The sequence below is a fragment of the Sinocyclocheilus rhinocerous genome, unplaced genomic scaffold, assembly GCF_001515625.1.
Source record: "Sinocyclocheilus rhinocerous isolate Xijiao unplaced genomic scaffold, SAMN03320098_v1.1 scaffold919, whole genome shotgun sequence".
In the NCBI taxonomy this organism is placed as follows: Eukaryota; Metazoa; Chordata; class Actinopteri; order Cypriniformes; family Cyprinidae; genus Sinocyclocheilus; species Sinocyclocheilus rhinocerous.
In genome coordinates this window covers 1,901,746-1,923,898 of record NW_015637585.1, presented here as the reverse complement: position 1 = coordinate 1,923,898, position 22,153 = coordinate 1,901,746, and the positions used below count along the sequence as shown (strand labels likewise).

The 22,153-nt window shown below is 35.7% G+C and overlaps 1 protein-coding gene across 4 annotated transcripts in view; it reads right to left on the bottom strand.

The window, feature by feature from the left end:
* ece2a (endothelin converting enzyme 2a) overlaps positions 1–22,153 on the bottom strand; it is a 71,095-nt gene that overhangs the window by 1,366 nt on the left and 47,576 nt on the right. The window lies entirely within an intron of this gene.

Genomic DNA, 22,153 nt, shown 5'->3' with positions numbered 1-22,153 from the left:
ACCCCAACTTTTAAACAGTAGTGTATGTACAGTATATGTGCCCATGAGCGGGTTTGAGTGTCTGTGTAAGTGTGTGTGCATGAGTCTGAGTGCATCACATGCCCCTGCCACCCATTCTTCATCTGCCTGAAGAAATGAATAATTCACACTTTCAGGTGTCAACATGGAATCCGCCGAGAGTGTGAGAGAAAAGAGAAAGAGAATCTTCCACTGACAACTTCTACAGGAATGAGAACATTGAAAGTCACACTTTCTTTCTCCTAGTTTGAAATAAACATGTTATGACCATGTTATCTAGTTAACTGATCAAGTTAAAGGGATAGTTCACCTAAAAATGAAAATTCTGTCAAGAATTACTCACCCTCATGTCATTCCAAACCTGTAAGACCGTTCGTTGTTCATCTTCAAAACACAAATTAAGATATTTTTGATGAAATCCAAGACTGGATGAGGCTCCGGAACCGACATCTGTGTTAGGTAGCACTGCAAGAAATTAAATAGAAATTAAATGGTTGTGTTAGGCACATGCAGGAATAGAAAACAGGCCATTTTTATTATATATTGAAATTATTTTATTAATAAATGATAATGGAGTGATATTCTATATCTAAAATCTAAAAAGGGGTATTTAAAGGGATAGGTCACCCAAAAATGTTAAGAATTACTCACCCTCATGTCATTCCAAACCTGTAAGACCGTTGTTCATCTTCAAAACACAAATTAAGATATTTTTGATGAAATCCAAGAGCTTTCTAACTCTGCATGACAGCAATGCAACTGACATGTTCAAGGCCCAAAAAGACAGTAAGGACATTGTTAAAATAGTCCATGTGACATCAGTGGTTCAACCTTAATCTGAAGACTGACATGGAAGAGAAGAAATTGTTTAATAAAGTCATTATTTCTGTTTTCTTTGCACACAAAAAGTATTTTCGTAGCTTCATAAAATTCCGGTTGAAACACTGATGTCACATGGACTATTTTCAAGATGTTCTTACAACATTTCTGTGCCTTGACTGTGGTAGTTCCCTTTCTGTCTATGCAGGGTCAGAAAGCTCTCGTATTTCATCAAAAATATCTTAATTTGTGTTCCGAAGATGAACGAAGGTCTTACAGGTTTGGAACGACTTGAGGGGGAGTAATTAACCCTTTCGCACGTGAGTTTAAAATATTCTAGCTTAGCCCCCAGCGTGAGTTTTCTTAGGCGACCGTTATTTTAGAGTGTATCGCCTTATTGTTTCCATGGTGACGCGCCATGCTTGTCATGTGACAACGCAGCCACAATAGATCTGTATGACACATGGATCGCTTTTATTTCGTTTTTCCTGTTTTATTCAAAATATTCACAAACATGCTTACTATATTATGAAATATCTGATATTCCGGTTCTGAAATATGTGCAAGTAAATCTATTTGGTAGTTTAAACACTTTTATATCGACCGTGTTAGTTGATCTATACCGGGTGATGGGCGCCGCCATGTTAGTTCGCGCTGAATCCGAGCTGTGGGATTTACAACACGCAAATTCATCCTCTCCTCCCGAAACACGTTAAAGTAGGTCTCCGGTAAACTGGGAGAAGAACAGAGTAAACTTTATAGTTACCTACACAATCTGTATATGATATCAATAAAAACATGTCGTCAGATTATATTTGTAAGGATCATTATTGCCGTTTCCATAGACATCAGCATGTATTTTGCAAACTGTAAATGTATGGTTTTGCTAGTACTTATGTGTATTTAAATGTCTGAAACCTAAAATAAGTATTATATGGTTGAAAACAATGAATATTTGTGATAATATGACAAGCGCTCAGCGCGTCCGATCTGGCTCTGCGCCAGCCAAAGCGCGAAAGCGGATTTAAATTCAGCAGTTGATGACGTGACGCACTGAAAGTTCTAATCACACCGGTGTGATCGTACGCTTCAGGGACCAGCCAAGACTGATCACACCGGTGTGATCGTACGCGTCAAAGGGTTAATGACAGAATTATCATTTTTGGGTGAACTATCCCTTTAATTCTAGATTAATGTGCTCAAACTATGAGTTGGGGTTAGTTCTTCCGGTGAACTCCAAAAATGACAAAAAAGTATCATTAAAGTACATTAAACGTAGTCCATATGACCAAAACATGGATAATGATTCACTTAAAATCTTCCTGCTGTGTCTTATTCAATTCAAATACGGCACGTCTAGATGTGTTGCACCAGGTTTGACGTCAATGGCAAGATACTTGACAACCAATGACATTTGGCATCACTGACGTCAAACCTTGCATAGCACGTCACATTTCAATTGAAAGCAAGCAAAGAGATTTGAGAACTATGGTGAAGTATTTTCTACAAATAAAAGCTTCATAGGATAAAAGTTATCCTATGAAAACAGTAGGAAAAAGTCAGAATTTCATTATTTTGCCTATTTCTAGTCTGTTTTATATGTAAAAGCATTAAGCAAGCAGATCTGCTTGTCCTGTGACAGTAAAAACCATCAACCATGGTTGCTTCTCCTCACAGGCAACGTTCCATCATGAAACGCAGAGAACATGACACTAAACAGTTTCTCCTGGGTGAAGTGCCAGATCTGTAGGCGAATCAGATGATCTCAGCTCGCCGTTAGCAGCTGATGAGACTAATGATCAGGTTTATTGATCTCTCTCTCTGCCTCGGATTAATGACCCTCTGACACACGCTGGGCCTTTCCTGGAACATCACCAAACCAGTCTCAAGGTGAACGCTAAACCCTGGATCGCACACAATACAGCCTAAAGTACAGCCATACGCCAATGCGCCTTTGTTTGCTGTTGTTTTTTTTGTTTTGCTTTGACACAAAAAGACATAGGAATGAATGTTCGAAGGACAAGTGTTCTTTCACACATGCCATCTGACTGAAAAAGTACTGTGGTTAACAAAGAGAGAGGGTTTTCTTCAATACAATCTGACCTCACAGGCAGCATTACTGTCGTCATTATAATAATTATCTTGCTCTACTTACTGTATAGGGTAATGTCAGCATCACATACTTCCCACGTTATGAGTCTTACAACAATTACATCTAACCTTTAGTTCAAAACACTCTGGTAAATGGTGAACTGCTCACTAAATCATGTCCCCATCCAAAGCCATCATTACAGACACTCGAAAGCAGGTCATTTAAACCAATGACTATTTACACACTGCTGTAAACGATGATCTGTTGTTTATTTTAAACTGTTTTATAGCCAAGGCCAAGCATATTGTGGCCTTGATATAAAATGAAAATTGGTAGTTTTACAACAAAGTTGCTTCTATAGAAACCTGATTGCAGCCATATAATTTCATATAATGTAAAAATGCATAACAGAGAAGATAAAACATGACAAAAGCTTTAAAAGTGCACAGCATTAAAAAAAGTTTGGGCTCTTATTTAGTTTTTTTTTTTGTTATTGCCTCATATTTATTTAATATTCATATAATATATAATATTTATTTGATAATTAAGATTAAAAATGAAGTAAAAACACTGATACTGTAAAACATTATTACAATTTAAAGGAACCAATTTCTAATTTAATGCATTTTTAAATGTAATTCATTCCTGTAATAGCAAAGCTAAATTTTCAGTATCATTACTCCAGCCTTCAGTGTCACATGATCGTTCAGAAATCATTCTAATATGATGATTTGATGCTTAAGAAACATTTTTTACTCTTATAAATGTTGAGGCTGCCTAATATTTGTTGTGTTGTCTAAGATTTTTGTGGAAGCTGTGATAGTTTCCAAAATTTTTATTTGAATTCTTAGATAAAAGATTCTTAGTTGAAAGTTCAAAAGACCCGCATTTATTTTAAATAAAAATCTTTCACAACATTATATCTTTGTTGTCACCTTTGGTCAGTCTGATGCATATTTGCTGAATAATAATATTTAGCCTATTTAATGTTCAAATTTTCAGACAGTGGAGTAATATTCCATTCCTCTTCAAAAAAAACAAACATGATTTGATGCCAGTCATAAACTCCTTTTCTATAGCACAAGAGACAGTGGGAAATATGAAACTTTAATATGCACTAATCCTAGTCTAGCATACTAAATAGTACAGAATATTTAGTATGGATAGTATATGTTTTGGGCTGCAGCCTTTCTCTTGGTGCACTTTTTCTGGTGTTTTGTTTAGTCTTTAATTGGATGAAGAACTGCTGACGGCTGAGGAAACTTGCAAAAAAAATCAGCTGCAAATTGGGATAGGCTGACAGGGGATTTGAGTGTGTGTGATAAAGAGTTTGTTGGGTAAGGTTTGTTATTTTGAAACACAAATATATGTGTGGAAGTCAGCCTGCAATGTCCTGATGCCTTTCTATTAAAAAACCAATTAAATAGCCAATAGGCTTTAGTTATGTCACATTGCATGACTTGCTACTTGCTAGTGAGTTGTATATGTTGCATTATATCTGCTAAAAGAGAATTTAGCTTATAACTTGTAATTTCATACTATGAATATTGTTGGCTCTTTTGCATAAAAGTGCATAAAAGCTATTCTGCTAAATGAATAAATGGGTAACACTTTAGTATAGGGACCAATTCTCTCTATTAACTAGCTGTTTATTAGCATGCCTATTATTAACATATTGGCTGTTTATTACTTATAAAGCACATATTCTGCATGACCATATTCTACATCCCTAATCCGACCCAATACCTAAACTTAACAACTACCTTACTAACTATTAATAAGCAGCAAATTAGGAGTTTGTTCAGGGAAAAGTCGTAGTTAATGGTGAGAATTGGACCTTAAAATAAAGTGTGACCAATAAATGTTAATGTACCTAAAAGTCACAAAACACTACTTTTGGTTCCATAGGGTCTTTAAGTATCTAAGATAGCCAACAGGCAATATATTCCAGAAAGATATTGTCTATTATATAGGTCATATTTTACTGTTTTTTGCCCTAAATTAATGTTTCACACACCGAAAAATAGCAGACATAAGAAAAAACACTAAATTTATATCAGCACTACTTACTTTGATCTAACCATGCGCAGAGCCGGGGCATGTGAGGTTGCAGAAACTTGTAATTTTATGACCTAGAATCTCCCTCCCGCTTGTTACACTGTAAAATCCAATAGTTTACCTTACTTAGATTTAATTAGTAATCTTTACTTAGTTGTTGTACTTACTAGGTTTTATTAAGTTACAGCTACTTTCAAGGCAAATAAAACAATTTACTTACTGTTTTGAGTGGTGCTTACTTAAAATATTCAAGTAGCCACAAAGGAACCAATGACATTAATAAACCAGTGAGAGGCAGCAGTGCATTAATATGTTGCTAATGTGCAACATAACAACAGAAGAAGAAGAAAAGAAAACGAGTCTTAATAGACTTTTCACTCATTTCCTCCATGTCTGCAGTTATCTTTCACTAGTTGCATTCACTCGTTTCCCAAAGTCATCTTGAATGTTGAATTTGCAATACAACTGAAATATTTGAGAACATCACATAAGCTAACTTCATAAATTGATGTTGATTTTCCTAAAAGTGTTTTTTTTAAACTCACCATTACAGTGATTAGCGTTCCCTTTGGTTGGGCACTTGGAACTTGGTTTATGTTTTTATAATTTTCTTCCTTTTAGTGCAGCAATGCATCATGAAGTCTTAGAGTTATTTGATTTCAAGCGAAGAACAGTATTAATTAGGTTGCTTTTAAAATGTGACATATCTTCTAATTAAAGCATTAGTGACTTTTTTGTGTGTGTGTGTATATTAATGAACTTTTGCAAATTTCATTATTCATAAATACCTTGAGATGATTTTAATTGGGTTTATATAATCCTTAAATCATATGTGGTAATATGCTGAAGTCATACACAGACTTAAACATTCAGCACGTGAACCACAACAATGGTAACAATTCAATTTAATTTATTTTCATTAATTGTAACAATAACCATTTTATTTGCTCTTTTTGTTGTGCTGCTACTGACACAAGACAGCAAATAAAATTGTCAAATAAAATCAACAACTGTAAAACAAAGCAACTGCATAATTTATTCATGCCGCAATGCACTCTGGGAGTCAGTGAGTAGCTATACTAAGTCATGAGTAAACCTAAATGAAAGGATCAAGTACCCCCTACAGTTCTTTTTTAGTTACTAGAACTCTCGTGTAAGTAAACTATACTAACTAAGCATTTGTCAGTACAACATTCTATTCCTATTTCAATTTACTTAGCTTTTTCAAGGCAATCGATTTGCATGCTTTTTTTAAGTAAGCCCAACTAATTAGATTTTACAGTGTAGCAGCCAGAAAGTGCTTTAACAAAGCAACTCCCAGCATCCTCCAGGCGCATTAGTAACAGCATGCTCTCATCTTCATATCGTTGTCTGTTGCTCTTTCTCTTCCCTGCCGTGAATGTCTCCCTTCAAGGACCCTGAGCTCAAAGCCACCATCTGTCCAGCAGCGTATGTGTGTGTGTGTATGAAGACAACCAACACACAGAATTGTGGACAGGCTATAATGATGATACTCTATATCTGCAGCGTTTCTAGTGTGCTACCAGCTGTCACATCAGCACTCAGCCCTCAGGGAATCAAGATCCTTTACGGCCTCTGAGAGCTGCCAAATTCTACAGCAGACGCAATTATCAAACTAACAGTCTCTGAAAGCGCACAGGTGATGAGGTCATTTATTCATCCTTCCCCATTAAAGGTGAAGTGTGTTAATTATGCAATGTAAAAATGCTTCCTCCTATCCAATGTGCATCTCGTCAAAGAAATTGCAGACGAAAATTCTCAGAAAGGTTTCATCAACTATAACAAAGACGAGTGATTCACAACAATGTGCGTCAAGGTGATAATTAAAAAGTTTCATTAAAACATTGATGAAAACATGAGGAAAAAATAATAGCAATATTCCTAAGATTTTTGTGTTTTAAGAGATGAATACTTGTATTCAGCAAGGACACATTAAACTGATAAAAAAAAAAAGAAATTTAAGGCATTTAAGATGCTTCAAAAGATTTCGATTTCAAATAAATGCTGTTCTTTTGAAGTTTTTTATTCATCAAAGAATCCTGGAAAAAAGGTTTCAACAAAAATATTAAGCAGTCCAACTGTTTTCAATAAGGATAACAATAATAAATGTTTCTTGAGCATCAAATCAGCATATTAGAATGATTTCTGAAGGATCATGTAGCACTGAGAAATGATTGCATCACAGGAATAAGTTACATTTTATAGTATACATTTTAAAATTACATTTTATAGTATACTAAAATAGAAAAGAGTTATTTTAAACAGTTTTTCGCGATATTAATTTTTCACAATATTACTGTTTTTATTCTATTTTTGATCAAATAAATGCAGCCTTGGTGAGCATAAGCAACTTCTTGGGAAAAAATTAATAAATCTTACTGACCCCAACCCTTTGTTACTGTATAGGATCAATAACAAGGTTTTTAAGAAGAAAAATCTACAAATAGCATTATTGTTTCAAATAATCCAATAACAATCAATAACATCAGTGACTGCACTTGTGTCAGGGTGAAATTTCCTCAAATTAATTCATATGACGATGAAATACTGAATACATTTAAACAAAACTATGAAAAAAATGGAAAATTAACCATTAAAATGAACAATTTCTCTACCACAACTTAGGTTGACTTCACCAAAAATTTTATCAAAACATGGCTCTGATTGTTTAAGAATCCCAACCAACCTGACACAGCAACACTGGCTCAACCAATGGTGTGATTTTGGGGCAGGACTTGAGTTTGTCCAACTATTGAGAGAAAGATGAAGTGTTCAAGAAACCTTTTGCAATTTAGTTCACAAAAACTACACACTTCAGCTTTAAGGACATGATGCAGTATGTTAAAAATAACAGACACATAATCAGCCTTCTCTTGCTTCTAAGCAAATATGATGTGAACTCGTTCACCTTTAAAAACTCAATGCTCTAAACAGTTCATCTTAACCAAACGCACAGCTGTAGCAGAAGTCTATGAGTCACTCATTATGGCTAACGCCTCGAGTTAAGACCAGATCACAACGTGTCTTTATGCAAAGAAGGTGCTGCTGTCTTTGGCCCACACCGCACAGCCATTGTTAATTAAGAGGCTCAAAAACATTTCTCACCTTAACACTTTTTTTTTTGTTTAGTTGGACAGAACTGGCTTAAATGAATCACAAAAGCCATCTGGATTGTAGATTACAAAGCAACCAACAGCAACATTTATTCAAAATGGCATAGGCTACTACCACACTACTTGTTCTATCTACGTAGTGTGTACAGAGCACATAGTGTGCAAATAGCATACATACTTGTTTATGGAAACAATTTACTTAGTGCAAATCTCTCATTAGTGGAATTTTCTTCACAGCATAATGGGTAATGTAGTTTACACCATGAATTCTGCTGTTAAACACAATTATTAATGCAAAACAACTACACTTATTTCCAAATAGCTAACTATTCTAGGTGCAAATTGAAAGTATGTGACAAAGTAGCATACTGCTATTCAAAACATTTAGCACTGCATACTGAATCACATACATGGCCGAATACAGTATATATTGCAAAATATGCACTCTCTTGTTGTGAACTCCTTTCGGGTTTTGTCCTGACTGGTCAATGCAGACCATGGGTCCCAGCATCAGAGCAGTTTGCTAGACTTGCTCCTACTAAAACTGCACTCATCATGTCTGATTTGGCCGCAGGCCGGGAGACTGTGACCTGGATTTTGAAATGAGGGGTTTGGACACTTTTGCGCGGCAATGCCTAATTGCAGAATTTACACTACATTCATGCCCATGAGAGATAAGCATGACACTCTTTTACGGTTATTTGCTGCTGCTTTGATTTAATAAATGTAGAGTTAACAGTGTGAATTACCATCTATCTAGTATACTATAGTATGTATACTATCTATCTATCTATCTATGTATCTGTCTGTCTGTCTTACTCTATCACTATCACTCACAAGTAAAACAAATAAGACTTGTAGATGGCATGTACTCTCCATCAGTTCATGATCTCGACAGCAATGCCAGTCCCTGCTGAAATAAGAGTCTGTTGTATAGCCTGAGTTTATGAACACTGATTAGCTTTGCTGCAGTGGAGCTGCTTTCTACGTGTCTCTTGTGAAGTAAACCATCATTTAGACTGAACTCAAATGATCAGCTTCCGCAGCGTGTGTTCGTGTAGTACAAAGTGGTTAGTAAGCACATCATGGGAGATGATCAAACTCCCTGAGATTTCAGAGAAGCTGTCCTACCTGCTGGCATTGAGGCTGGAATTGAGCTTTGATTGTGTGTTTCTAACGCTACCATACTTTCGGGACAAAATCACTCAGGTTACAGTAGCTAAACTTTTATAGACATCCTCGAAATGACAGGTGGTTTATAAATAACATTCGGAATGGAATACTAGAGTACAGCTTGCTACTGAGTAGTATATACTGTATACTACCTACTGTGAAACTGTATACACAAAGAACAAACATTTCAAACAACACATCCTATATTGTTGTCACATGACCTCACAGTTATCCTCTAAGAAAAAGAAAAGATTTAGCTTTTTTAATAAATCCAAGAATGAGATGTTAAAATTTGCAGCATATAATAATGCTAGTTCATTTGTCACACCGAAAATAAAAGTCAAGTTAAGTGCATTGCATTATGTGAGACAGTATTTTGAGTAGGAATTAAATGCACGTGCTGCATGTTTTAGAGTGAAGCGCGGCACTATGTTCTTTTACACATGAGCAGCTGATGATCCAGAGTTTTCAGTATCTCGGAGCGGCTCGGTTCGCAGTAAATGCTGCTCCACACAAGCTCATCTCTGCATCTGCCCTAAGTTTGTGTCACTTATAATGCACATTTGGATTGCAACATACACCAAAAGCATCTTGTCGCAGTTCTCGAATGAGAATCGCCAAAGCTTTAAAGTCTCACTGCGGTTTTTTTTTCATCAAGCTAAAAGCTTGATTTGATTTAAAAATGAAGAAATGCCTACAGCCATAAATATTAGCATTGCAATTTTACAGTTGTACTGTAAAATTGTTACTATTATATTATTTTTCTTAAATACTCAATGAATACAATGAAATGTTACAATAGTATTATTACAATAATTACAATAACTTTGCTTACTATTTTTATTATTTGATAGTTATATTTTATATAATCACAACATTTTGGCCAGTGCAGTTCTACAAATCATGTTACAAATGCTAATACTTTACAATAAGGTTCCATTTGTTAACTATATTTAATGCATTAACTAACATTAACTAACAATGAGCAATACATTTGTTACAGTTTTTATGAATCTTTGTTAATGTTAGTTATTTTTTTTCTCAAATCGTGCAGCCCTAATTCTCTGCAGTAAGGTCTGTTGCATAATGCACATTTTGACAAATGCAGTCAATGCCTATAAAATACATACATTTTTCTTATAAAATCCCATGTCCCCTGTAGCAAGCAAGATAAATGTGTCTGTCTGAGTGAGCAAACGAATTTCCAGAACATTCTGAATGAAAGCATACCGACAGCAAACCACATCAATTATACATTCATCACCCACAGATGCGCACCATTGACTACGAGTGCCAGAATGCATGTTTGTGCATGTGTGCATATGTTTGAGTTCATTCATGTGTATGTATATATGTTTGCGCATCTGTCTGCGTGTGTGTATAGTGTTTAGTGTAGGCTGAGCGAGAGCTAATGCTTTAGCGCCTTTGTGTGTGATTCATGAATATTGATTGATAGATTTCTGCAATTAACCAAATGCACCCGACTGACCTTTGACCTCCATGTCAGATCCTGCCAACGAACAAATGGCCAGAGAAGATCATTTAGTCTTTCAATCTGTTTCTCAGCACCTGGCCATTACATAACATATCTTTAATTATACAAGCTGAGCGGCCTTTCTAATTGGCTGCCAGCAGCCGTGGAACCAGACAGACTGGTACCACTGGCCTTTTGACGCGGCATACAAGATGCACACAGGTTCGCAAATCATTCATCAGTTTCCTGATCATCAATATCAGCTTGAATCTGCCTGCATTTGTGTTTTTAAGATCAGAGACGTGCAGGTTTGGGTGGATGTTCTGCTGCCAAATGGTGGGATGCTTCAAGTATTTGTCTTTTATGAGCTCTTCAAATGACTTGGCTGAAAACATTTTCCCAAGACTGGCAATTTCCTACACAAGGTTGCCATGGAAACGAAAGTTTCTACACTGCAAAAACAAGTAATTCATTTGGGTCATGATGTAACACACAAAAGAGCACATATTGTGTGAAAATACGGTTTGTCTTTTAAAAGCATATACCTGCAAAATGGGCATTTTTGCATGTACACTGTACATAAAATTCAGCCTGTATTTTTAGGGTTATATAAATAAAAAGCATGGTAAAAATTGCTACAGTATGTGATGTAACCGTCAACAAATCAGCAAAGTGCCCACATCCCATTAACACTTCACACAAAACGCAGCCATTCTCACTAGCGCATTCTCTAGTGAGAAACTGCTTATCACAAGGACATGTGATTTCCTATTAATACTTCTTACGACATCGATTTAACAGTGTTAAAACAGTAAGCAGCATAGCAAGACGGTAAGCAGCCATGTAAGACACTTTCTTCTGGCCAAATTCAAAGGTGGCATTGTGAATAAATATGCAGAAAAAAAATCACCCAAGAGAGTGGTCAAGGTCAAATGATCTATTATAAATATATTCAATTCAATGCATAAATATAAACTGTTCAGACGTTTGGGGTCAGTAAGGTTTCTTTTTTTTTATTTTTTTTTTTTATAAATACTGACACTTTTATTCAGCAAGGATGCATTAAATTAATCAAAAGTGACAACAAATACATTCACATAATTAAAAAAATATTTCTAATTCAAATAAACACTGTTCTTTTGAATGATTCTATTCTTTATGTAATCCTAAAAAATGATAATGAAATCATAATCAGCATATTAAAAAGATTTCGGAAGGATCATGTGACACTGAAGACTGGAGTAATGATGCTGAAAATTCAGCGTTGCATTACAACAATAAATTACATTTTAAAATACATTAAAATAGAAAAGAGTAATTTTAAATTGAAATTATATTTCACAATATTACTGCTTTACTGCATTTTTGATCAAATAAATGCAGTCTTGGCGAGCATAAGAGCTTTCTTTCAAAAATATTTTTTAAAGATCTTACTTTTACAATCTTGACATTTCAACTGTAGTGTATCTAATTAAAAACTGAGGATAGTTCATCCAAAAAAATAAAACTTTCATCATTGTTTACTCCGAAACAACATAGGATTCCTTGTTTGTCAATTTTCTTATCTTTTGTGTCATACAGGTATGGACCGATAAACGACAACAGAATTTTAATTTTTGCGTGAACTAACCTAAATAAGGATGCTGTCTTATACAGTATGTAAGTAGTAGAAAGCAAAATATTTCACTAGGTTTTGGAACAGAGAAATTGTTTCTGCATTACAATAATGCTTTATGCATGTATTTCTTCATCAAACAAACAAGCTTCTATCTGGTATAATTCATGGCAAAAAATGGCAGATCTATCTATTTATCCCAATTCTTGTTTGCAGCATCTTACACACACACACATCCACACACACCGTGGGAGTCAGACAGATTGTTTGTTCTAATTAATGAGTGTGGCAGCCTCTAAACCCCCCCCCGCCTACATACACACCCCCTCTCTAAACACACAAACAAACAGCCGCCGCCTACATATCTGCTCCGCCCACTTCATCACAGATTCAAACACACCACACGAGTAAAACTATGTGGACATCCAAACAGCATTTAATAATTCTAGGCAATTATCCCTTGTTAAAAAAGAAACAGAAAAAGAGCGAGAGAAAGGGTAGTCCTCCTGTACTACTACACCCCAAGAGGAATTAATACACTTACAGCTGCTAAAGGCACTGGGTAAATAGGGCAAAAGTGAGTGTGTGAGTGAGAGTGTGTGTGTTTGAGTGGATAACACTAAGTATATGGGGCAGTGTGTCTGGCAGCCCTGAGGACGCCCATGGGATGGCAGTCACTATGGACACCAACGTAGCTGCGGCAACAACACACTTTCGCTTAGAGCAACAGGTCGCTGGTCATCAGACTCAGCAGAGTCACACGCAAACAACCTGCAGCTCAGAACTCAACCGGTTGATACAGGGATTAGACTGACAATACAGCTGATTAACATTCAACCAGAAATAAAAATTCTGCCATAATTGACTCGCCCTCATGGCGATGCAAGCATTTTTACCACAAAAGAAGATATTCTGATAAATGGTGGGGTCCAAACAACTTTGGATCCCGTTGACTGGATAAAGAAAACAGACATTTTTCAAAACATCATCTTCTGTTTTCAGAAGAAAGAAAGGGTTGCAATGACATGAGGGTCAAAAATTATGACAGAAGACAAAACCATATCATCATTGACCTAATTTACTCTAATACGCTCCTCCTCATATTGTGAACAATTTACATTCAGAACATGATGATTCCTAATGGATTAAGTCCCAAACTCTGTCAACTCCTTTAGTATGAAGGTTATTTGATGCTATTTATTTATATAAATGTGCATTTATATATACATGCAAGTTTTGCTTTAAATTTAGAATTTGTTCCTGATTTTTCCCTGACCAGGACATGAGATCACAATTTTAAAAATCCCTGATATTTCCAATTTGCCCATGATTGTGGAAACTCTAAAAATTGGTAATTGTAATTTGCTTAATTTTTGTCAGTGAGAAAAAATCATGCACTACCATTCAAAGGATTGGTGTCGGCATGATTTTTAGGTAAATATTTAGATTTTTTTAAAATAATCTCATTTTTATAGGATGCATTAAATTGATCAAAAGTAACAGTAAAGACATTTATAAAGTTACAAAAGATTTCCATTTCAAATAAGTGCTGTTCTTTTGAACCTTCTATTTATGAAAGAATAAAAAAGCATTATGGTTTTCACAAAAATATTAAGCAGCACAACTGTTTCCCACATTAATAATACAAAGAAGCTTTTCTTGAGCACCAAATCGGCATATTAAATGATTTCTGAACCATCATGTGACACTAATGGCTGCTGAAATACCATATATGTAATAAAATATATTTAAATATGATACATTTTTTATATAATAGCTTTTTGTGTGTTTTTATAATATTGCTGTTTTTATTGTATTTTTATTTAAATGAATGCAGGCTTGGTGAGACTTTCTCTCTCTAAAAACATTCTTACTGAACCCAAGCTTCCAATCTATAAATTATGAGGATTTCTAGAGACTGCTGGATCCTGGTAAACAGTCAGTCCTCTTTCGAGTGAGAAGGGAATCTGCAATTGATCTTAAACTTTCTCTGTACACACACACACACACACACACACACACACATCAAAGACATTCTGTATAAAGCTTACTCAAACACACTACACAGAAACATTTAAGATGATTTATTCTAATACCAAAGCAAAGAAACAGCTGTTTGGTGAAGCTCCGACATGGTAGAAACACATTTCATTTAGTAACTATTTACACAACTTGTTGACAAACAGCTTGACTATTGATTTATTGGCCAAATAAGTTACAGCAAACGTTCCAACACAGATCTGCCAGAACACAAGGTGGTCTCTCTGGAAACTGTTTATCTATAACCTCAACACAGACCATGCTTGATAACGACCTGTTTGCTATCACCACCGCAGAGAGAGAGAGAGAGAGAGAATGTGAACTCCAAGCTGTATCTGTATGGAAAACCCTTTCTGGGAACCAAGGTTCCACTTCGAAGCCATGAATAAATATAGCCCAAAACATCCAGCCAAACACTCTGAATATGGTCTGCCTCTCTCTATCACACACAATGTTGTCAGTAGAGCTTTTCAAAGCTGTGTCATGATAAAAACGAATTAAACAACATGACTCTGCGTCTGGAGTCCGGTGACCTGCTTTAATCTGCGCTGGGAACTTCAGACTTAACCGCTGGTCTGGGATCAGTGTATAGGGCCTTGTTGTTCAGATGTGTACATGAGAAAATGTGTCAGGCTGATTTCAGGTCGGTCATTAAATATCAATATCCCTGGCCCATGCTAATCAAAGCTGATTTACTATAACCGGACTCCTGTTAACAGATTAGGGATCTATTTTGGGCCGTGCGACCGTGTGAATTTCCGAACATCAAGCACAATATCCCAATACACGCTCTCTCTTTTTGGCTGCACGTCTCAGGAGGGCTTCTGGGTTTCCCCCTGTGTTGTCCTGTGATGGATCGTGGATGGTATTTTCCATTCCAGCAGGTCCCAGTCATGCAAACCCCCTTGCTATCTCTCTCTCTCTCTAACACACACACACACACACTCACATAAAGCTCAGTGACAGAACGTCCTTGGACGCTGACACAGGAGTCAAGTGACCCCGAGATTACAGAGTCTGGCAGACGCACACTGACGTGTGACAGTCACTCAGGAAAATTAATGATCCTGGAATAAAGCCACGGAAGGGGAGAGAGAAAGATTAGGGAGGGTGTGGAATAACCCCTGAGCAACAATTTTGACAGCACTGACATCCATACATGGACTCACAGATGCCTGGTATTAACACACTAACATCTCTCTGAAGTACCCATGTATGCTGTAATGCTGAGCTGTGACGAAATTAATTTTATAGCACACTGGCAATTATTTGAAAAGCATCTTGTTTAAAGGAATCTGCCACCAAAAGAAGTTGAAAAAAAATAAACATATACATATATGTTATACCAGTGTCAAGGGCTTTTTGGAGGGGTTTGGGGCATCAAGGTTAAAAAAATAAATACATTTATACATTTAAATTAAATAAATGAATAAGTTAATTAAACTAAAAATAAATAATACACTTGAAAATAAATACGTTTTTAATAAATACAACTATTTTAATAAAGAAGTTTTCTATAAAAAAAACAAAAACAAACAAAGAACCAAAGAAACAAAGTATTTGATGCCCCTGCTGGTTAAAAAATATAAAAATAAAAAATCATACCAGTTAAAGGTGATCACAGAAGTTTTTTTAAGTGGTAGCTGGTTAATTAATGGTTTTAGATAAAAAATAATAATAATAATTTTGTTTTTCCAGTAAAAGAATGAAAAAAGATCATCGGAGGGGTCAAAGGTCATATTCTACTATGACCTAGACCTGAACACCTGCTGGATGTGATCTGTGAATGCCATTGGATTATCGTGATGTCAGCTAATGGTACGCTGCAAGATTTACAGACAATGAAAACATCTGGACTGCAATCTAAAGCCTCTGCTACTAATGAAGTGAATCATACTTAAAAATCTACACTCCGACTCTTTTACAATCTTGAAATGTGTTTTTAGCATTATCTTCTGAAAATAAGACTAGCACAGTGACTTCTCTTGACCCCTGACCTCAGTTAAGACTATGCTGACACCTCCTTTGAACTTCCCTTGCCTAATAAGGGTGACAAAACGAGTGCTATATGCGTCACAATCAGGCATAAGTGTCTTAGATACACTATTACTCACAGAAACCACAGAGCCAGTTAGCCTTTGTGCCTTTGTACTGAAAACAACTTACACAAGCCAGTGCAAGCTAAAATAGATTGTGTTGACTACAGTTAGCACCTGCTGGTAGCCATATAAATGCCAAAAAAAACACTTTTATTTATAACATTTATGGCCACTCAACAGTATTCTGAAAAAAGAAAATAAATAAGGTTCTTAAAATGTTATATATATATATATATATATATATATATATTAATTCTTCTAAATTAACAAATTAAATTAACAGCCCTTATTACATCATGCACAATACACATTTTATTTCTCTAACGTCACAGCCTAAGTTTGATTCCACAGCCTCTGCAGACGCACAGCAATGAGGACTTGAATAAACATGTAAACATGCATAACACCGATTTTAAATACCAATATATACACAAATAAACAGTGCAGTATAAAGTTGTTGACTCTCTGAACTCCTGACAGCATGTCCTCTCGAGAAGAGAGAAATCAAACGAGATGAGCTTGTTTTCGCTTATAATTAAGATTTCAGCGCTCACAATCTGGGCGCTAATACGAATCAAAGCAGACTGGGAGATCTGCTCAGTGATGGCAGCTGCCAAACATAAAATTAAAATCTGTTTGCTGTGTACACACACACACACACACATAATACTCAGCTGTTCCAAAACCAGGATGTTCACAGTTCATTATAATGTGTTTCTGCGTATGAAACAGAAAAGAACACAAATAGACCATTTGGCGGTGTTTGGGAAAGCAAAACTGAAAGCAAGTCAGACCATTTATTTCCCCTTCTTTTGCTTTTTTCCTAACTAAACCTGACTGAAGCTAGCAGATGCAGTGAGAAAACACACAAGTCTAATTTAGGAAACCTTCACTGTTCTCAGATTTAATTAGCAGGAAATCATTTCATATAACAATCTCCTTAAAGAGTCCAATACAGAAACTCTAAAACAAACCACAAACGTCTGCTATAAACAAAGACACCTGTAAAACCTTACAAAAAAAGTACCATAGTACAAGATAAAAATCATGTCCGAAAAAACATGGTTCACGAATTTCACTGTATCACCCTAAGGTCATGTTTACCGTGATATATTTTAATGGTAATACCACAGTATTTTTTGTCACAGCTGCAGCTGCTAGAAGTGTAGGAGAGTAAACTTTGGTTGCTTTTGGCTGTGCTGAACCCCCTCAGCAGGATGAATCATGCTCGCCCTCCAGCAGCCACTGTGATCACGTTTCTATAGAAACCTGTTGCTATGGAAACAACTCTTGCTCAAGAGCCATGCGGGGATGCACAAACACTAGCACAGGTGACCGGGGCAAATCAGACGGGATTTTAAGAAGATAATCAAGACGGGCCTGTTTCTAAAGATCCCATCGCATGAAATGTCAGAACAAACATATCTGCACAACGCTTCCTCTTCTAAAGTGGAGGGCTGGATTAACTACATCATACCCTAAGACTTGCGATGCAAAAATCTGTTAAAAGCAATAGAATTGTTTGTTCAAAAAGTAAGTGCCTTGTAAAGCTCTTGCACAATAGGGTGTGTGGGTGGTTTTTAGAATGTTGCTCTGTGGTTGCAAAGGGGTTTGGGTAATTGCTAGCTGCTTGCTTACTACAAGTACTTAGTCTGAGTCTCTGGTATTCTTTTTGGACTATTTAATCAACTATTTAAACTAGCATGGTACCGTAATTTGTATCAGATGGTTGCTTCTATTAAGTACATTAACGTTTAAAAGTTTGGGGTCAGAAACAAATATTTTTATTTAGCAGGAATGCATTAAATTAATAAAAAGTTACAGTAAAAACATTTATGATGTTACACAAGATTTTTTTTCTTTCAAATAAATGCTGTTCTTCTGACAGCATATTTGAAAAAATAAATACTGAAAAAAATAAAACAGCACTTTTTCAACACTGATTATTATTATTATTAATAATAATAATAATAATGTTTCTTGTGCAGCAAATCAGAATATTGATTAACGGAAAATCATGTGACTGACTGGAGTAGTGATGCTGAAAATTCATAATTTTCAGTAATAAATTACATTTAAAAATATATTAAAATAGAAAACAGTTACATTACATTGTAAAAAATATTTCACAATATTACTGTTTTTACTATTTCAAATATATAAAGCCTTGGTGAGAACTGTGAGACTGTTTTCAAAATAATAATAATAAAAAAAAGATTGTATATACCACAGTACTGAAGTTCATTTACATGTACTTCAGGGTACTACCATAGAACATGTCCAAAATACCATGGTAGTACGATGGTACCATGTCCAAAGAAACTTTGGTAGTACAGTCCTGTTCTGCATATGTAGTTATTATAGCAATTACAATAACTGGTTAATAACTATAGGTACTAACCCTAAACCTACCCCTAAACCTAACCTAAACCAGTACTTTCCTGGGTAAGTGCACTGTAAGTACACACACTGTAAAATAAAGTGTAACCGTGGTTCCACCACAATACTTTTTGTAATGGTATATCATAATATATTTTACATGGTACTCAAAAAGTACCGTGGTATTAACATAAGATTTATAAGAATCTCTTCTTGAAAAATTAATAAGATCTGAAATGACCTGAAAGAAACTCCACAGAAGTGCAGCTGTAATGTAAAAAGCACATTTATATCAGCTGCCTGTAGAGAGCCAGAGATCAAATCACTGTCCTGCGGTCTTCACCTCGCGCAATGAAAGTGAGGATCAGTCAACCTTATTTGACATGAAATCCTCTGGAGAAAGCAGAGGCTTTGAGAGGATTCAGACAGCATCATGTGTACAAGTGTGCGCTTGTCTGAGTGTGTGTGTGTGTGGTGTCCTTAAAAATGAAGAGGAAAGACGGCAAAAAAAAAAGAAAATCTCATTGAAATTCTGGTCACTGCTGCCAGCTCTTCATACACATATTATGTAACTAGAAAATAATACGGTTTCATCTGCCCTCCACCCCCCCACCTCTGCGCTGAGACGGACCGCCTGAGGCAGTTACATAAACTCAGAGACCCGTCCTCGTGCACCAACTGTGACTCTGTCCTGTCTCGCTGGCTCTCTGTCTGTGGAGGTATTAGAGAGTGGGCAGGTGGGAAGGCAGTGAGCAGTGTTTGGTTGGTGGGAGTGTGAGGTAGACTGAGGTAATGTAAGGTGTGAGGGGATTGTGAAGAAGTATGCAGGGTTTGATGATGTTTGGATCCATTAAAGTTTATATTTATCATCTTTATATGTTCTCATATGTGATATTGCTTTTGCTTTTTCACCTGGCAGATAATGAAATCCCATAGACTTAATGTAGATTGAAAAACAGACTCAAGTCAATATCTACTGACAGTATCACAAAGAATTGGGAACAACTGAGCAACCAAAAAAATAAAAAAAAACACTATTGATATTTTCTTCCAGATATGGAAGATATAAAAACAATAAATAAACACAAACAAATAAATAAATATGTTGAAGTGAGGCGGGGGGAGTGTTGACATGAAATTCTTTTGGGAAATTTCTCTGTTGAATTGAAAACCATTTTAAATAGCATTTTTCTAATTATTTGACAATATTATGTTCAGCTTTTATGACCTCATATTGAAAGACTTAATGAGTAATGTTTTTTACCAAATATAAATAACAATAATTTTAAAATTTGGAATTTAAATTGAAATCAAAAAGTTGAAAAAGGGCTGAAAAAAATGTGACAACTTACAGGACCCAGATATACACTTACCCCTTATAAACTACTCTTCAAAGGTTTTAGGTTCAGTAAGATTAAAATAAAAAAAAACACTATTGATATTTTCTTCCAGATATGGAAGATATAAAAACAATAAATAAACACAAACAAATAAATAAATATGTTGAAGTGAGGCGGGGGGAGTGTTGACATGAAATTCTTTTGGGAAATTTCTCTGTTGAATTGAAAACCATTTTAAATAGCATTTTTCTAATTATTTGACAATATTATGTTCAGCTTTTATGACCTCATATTGAAAGACTTAATGAGTAATGTTTTTTACCAAATATAAATAACAATAATTTTAAAATTTGGAATTTAAATTGAAATCAAAAAGTTGAAAAAGGGCTGAAAAAAATGTGACAACTTACAGGACCCAGATATACACTTACCCCTTATAAACTACTCTTCAAAGGTTTTAGGTTCAGTAAGATTAAAAAAAAAAAAAAATTATATTTTTATTCAGTAAGGGCACATTTCATTTAATCAAAAGTGACAGTAAATACATTTACAATGCTACAAAGGATATTTGTTCTATTTTTTAAAAATGCTTTTTTTTTTTTACTTTTTTTTTTTTAAAGAGTCCTAAAATAAATATCACTGTTTCCGCAACAATATTAAGCAGCACAACCGTTTTCAACATTAATAATAATAAGAAAGTTTTCTTTATCATTAAATCAGCATATTAGAATGATTTCTGAAGGATCATGTGACACTGAAGACTGGAGTAATGATGCTGAAAATTCAGCTTTGCATTACAGGAATAAATTGCATTTTAAAATACATTAAAATATAAAGCAGTTATTTTAAATTACAATAATATTACTTTTTTGTATTTTTGATAAATAAATGCAGCATTGGTAAGCATAACAGAATTATTTTCAAAAACATTAAAAAATCTTACTGACCCTGAAACTTAGTAGTGTATATATTAACCTAAATCTTGATGCTGATGGAAAAAGCTCAAAGCAACATCTTAAGTATCAACTACCCATGTACACTTGTGTGTGTTTCCTTATTTTTCTCTCCAAGAGATCAAGTAAATGCACCACAACACAATCCCCACAATAACGTGTAGGCTGAAAATCCCACGGGAGCATCTTTTAAACACACAATCTTAGGCTTACTCCTGTGCTCTCTCATCGATCAGAGTGCTAGCGATGCTTGTCAGGCTTCCTCCCATTCACCTGCATCCCGCAGGCTACCCAGCGCCATGGGAACAGCCAAGGTGAATGAGCAGAGGCCACGAATGCCTGGGTCTCAGGACGGCCCCGCCTGAACGAGGAAACTTAAAGCTCCCGTCTCAGACACAGCATGGAAGGTTTTTTTCCACTGCTTCATTTGCACGTCTACAGAGAAAACGTACACGCTCTTATTAGCAAGCAAATACACACAACTCACTTAGCATGCAGTGCACCTTTCACCTGAGAGAAAGAACGAGAGAGAGAAAGAGAGCAGGAAAGGATGGTGATCTAGGCCAGGCCTATAATGAGATGGAAAACTCCAGAAAATCTGTTTCTACTCCACACTCAGCAGTCTCTAAAATACATTACTCTGTCAGCATGATTCTGATGAGGAGATAGTCGAATGTGTGTGTGTTATGCGAGAGACAGATAAGGTATTTTTCCATAATAATATAGGTGACTGTCGCTGACTAAGGTTGCTAAGCATGTGGAACAGTGATCAGTGAGCTATCTCTGTATTTGTGTGTGTGTATGGGAAGCCAAACAACTCAAATGTGGGACGAAACAGCGCGGTATTCAAGTGTTCGCGCCGCGCTGACCTGTCATAGGCGCGGCTCAATGGACCGAGCGGCGCGACCGACTCGACAGCGCAGAGAGGACGTGTTTACTAGCGCCACCGAACTGACAGC